The sequence below is a fragment of the Octopus bimaculoides genome, chromosome 9, assembly GCF_046866305.1.
Source record: "Octopus bimaculoides isolate indiv1 chromosome 9, ASM4686630v1, whole genome shotgun sequence".
Taxonomy (NCBI): domain Eukaryota; kingdom Metazoa; phylum Mollusca; class Cephalopoda; order Octopoda; family Octopodidae; genus Octopus; species Octopus bimaculoides.
In genome coordinates, this window is record NC_142936.1 from 35,348,257 (window position 1) to 35,351,537 (window position 3,281).

Sequence of the window (3,281 nt, forward strand, 5' to 3'; positions counted from 1 at the left end):
ACAAAAACACAGGAAGAACTCAAATTCAGCACTACAGATTAATGAGATATTAATTTTACAGTGCTGATACTGCTTATGACATTGAAATATTCCAAGCTAATGTTACAAACACCTGCTTAACCCTTTAGCATTTAAACCAGCCATATCTAGCCCAAATATCCCACCTGTTTAATGTCCAGTCTGACCAGACACAGCCTCTCACACACTACAATGTCATTGTAAAAATAAATAATTACATCATTGAAATCTTGAAGCTACAAGGTAATGCATCATTAATTCAAAACAATGTGAATAAAAAAGTATTACTTTTGGCACAGTAATCTGAACACTAAAGGGTTAAAGCTAGGTTGACTGAATGGTTGAAATTAAGACTCTTAGACAAGGATCCAGCATAAAACAAATGACAGAATAATGTTGTCTTCTCAGTTGATTGATCAATACTTTATTATATTTTGGCCTTGTTAGGTTTTTCAGTATACATTCTATTGATAATTATAGTCATTACTATCAAGGTTTAATTGTTTCAGTAGAAACAAAGCATGAGTAGTTGCTCCTAATACACATAATCTTCAAGAAAGATTGTCACCTGTGATGAAACCACATTGCTGTGTGACTCTTAACCATCATGTTTTTCCTTAACTGAGGATTATTGACTGTGGGTATGACTTGAGTGGGCTCAACATTGCAACCTATCAGAATTCTTGTCAACTATAAAATACATCAATTACTTATAGTATCTTTTGATACTTATTAATAGCTAAGTAGATTTAGTCATGTAAAGACATCATGTAGTACAACAAATGTCATGAGCCAATGACCTTTCAGTCTACAGGCATGTACCCATCTACTTAACCAGCTGCAGCTTTCATAATCAATGTTGATGTAACACTGCTACTTAAACTGAAACCTCTGCAAGAATATAAAGAAGTTAATATTAAGCAGTTATATTTTTTCAGTGGTTAGAAAACAATCGCAGTTAAATATTAGAAATCAAGTGATTTATTCAGTAATTTTAAGTATTTGCATAGTTTAGTATAATCAACCAATTTAGCAATGGAAGTTCCACAAAAAATGAGAGAAGGAAGATGAAGTTAGAATATAATGTCACCAGAAAATAGCTTCTATTAATATTATTAGAAGACATAAAAAATATGTATAAAATAATTTGTTTACCATAATTTTATTGATTGAATGTTTAAATGTGTGCGTTTTTGCTACCATGATTATAATTTTGGAGACTATTAACTTCATATCTCAATATTTATATTTTTTTAATATCTATTTTAAGATTTGTAGTCAAGAAGAACACTTATGTTGCCTTCAAAACTGCATATTGCCTGTAAGTCAATGACTGCATCAGAATGTGGATTGGAAAAAGAATTCAAAGATATTATGTTCTAGGGAAGAAAACTTGGCTATAATAGTTAGTGTAGGGCTTGGACGAAGGACAAAGCATATCTGACAAGAGGAGATGGGTATGTTAAGCTGGTTTGGAGTGAATGATATGCAAGTAGCTAGCTCTGAGCAGCAGAGGCCATTGCATTAGTAATAGATAAGGCAGAATGAGTTGGGGATTGAGTCTACACAAATATTTATGTATGGAAACATACACAGGTAAATGTAGATATATATTGACCCACATATATATGTATGCATGTATGTATATATTATCTGAAAAATGTCAAGAGTGTTACGTAAACATCAGAATAATCACAAAACTATAGTTGATATTCTGAATGCATTTAAAATGCACATTTAGAGTTGTTAATGTACAATAACCATTACATAATACTACCCTCTTCAGTCAGTATTTCAAAATATTACATATACACACACACACACACACATATATACACACACACACACACACACACATTGATAGACAGACAGACAGATGTAAATATCAAACATTATTATGTCTGTAAAGGGATGGTTAAAATTAAAAAGACATAGTTTTGGTACAATTTTATGAAAGGAAAATTATTTATAGATTTTTTTCAGATTATTTAATAATAAGGAGTAAGTTTGAGGTAAAAGATTAAATTTTATATTATATGTATATTGCAAATGCTTATTAAAAATTCTGCAACAAGTAACAGATATAATTGGTTGCAAGTGTTAATAATAATGTTGTTCAAACTAAGAATCCTTAAGACTTACCCACACTTTCAATTTTGTTTTACTGCCCATAAAAGCATATAGCATTTGAAACATCAATATAAATGTTTTATTCAGTAGATTATACTCAATTCTTTACTTTCTTATCTTTATATACTCCATTTGAACATATATATAACTTACATTCAGCATTATGCTTATAATATATTGATCATACAATTTAACATTTCATCTTTGTCCTTCTTCAGGAACAGAAACATCAATTATTGGAATTTCTGTCATCTATCTCTGATAGTGTTAATATGGACTACAACCACAGAACTGGTTAATACTTTTGATCCCAATCCACCAGAGACCACTCCTTGGTTTGTTCAATGATACAAACTTTTTGATTTAAAATGATATAAATTAAAACGTTTCATCAAAGATTTCCTGTTAATTTGTGTTCCAACTTAATAATGACAAAGTTCTTTTACTAAATTCTTCATTATTTTCAAAATTAACTAAAATAAAAGCAGTGTATTTCAACAGAAATACAATAACAAAAGGGTTTTATTATCATAGCCTAATCCTTAGGTGCCTTTAATAGAGTTTCCTCTTTGTTGCAAGTAAAGCCCTTCCTTAGATTCTTCCCCTTCACCTTGATTGGACATAAATTGCATCGATCTTACATGTTTGAGAGAGCCTGAAAAAAGTCTGAGCATAGTCCCTCCTTCACCGGTAACTTATTTTCTTACTTATCAAATACTGGAATTGCTTACATATTTAATTAATGAAGAACCCTGCTTTTAGATAATAGCTGGATTTAGTCACGCTTGACATTTACGGAGTTCTCTTCCAACAAGGCTTAAAAAAAAAGGACTGAATGATTGAAAAAGAAGTCCAAGTTAATATGAAAATGAACTATAAATATATAATGGATTTCTCATATGTTTCTTGAAACCTGTACTTTAATAGCTTAATGAGAGAAGGAAGGGTATGGAGGTCCTGATTGTCTACAGGACCTCGATGACTAGTGAGGAGTGACAGATATCCTCAAACCAAAGCTCTGGCCCAATTGTTTAAAACAAAGCGAAGTCGACTTTAACAGGACCTCTATGACAAGAGAGGGATGAACCAGACCCAATTACTTACAACAAAGTAGAGTTCACTATATAGTAAGC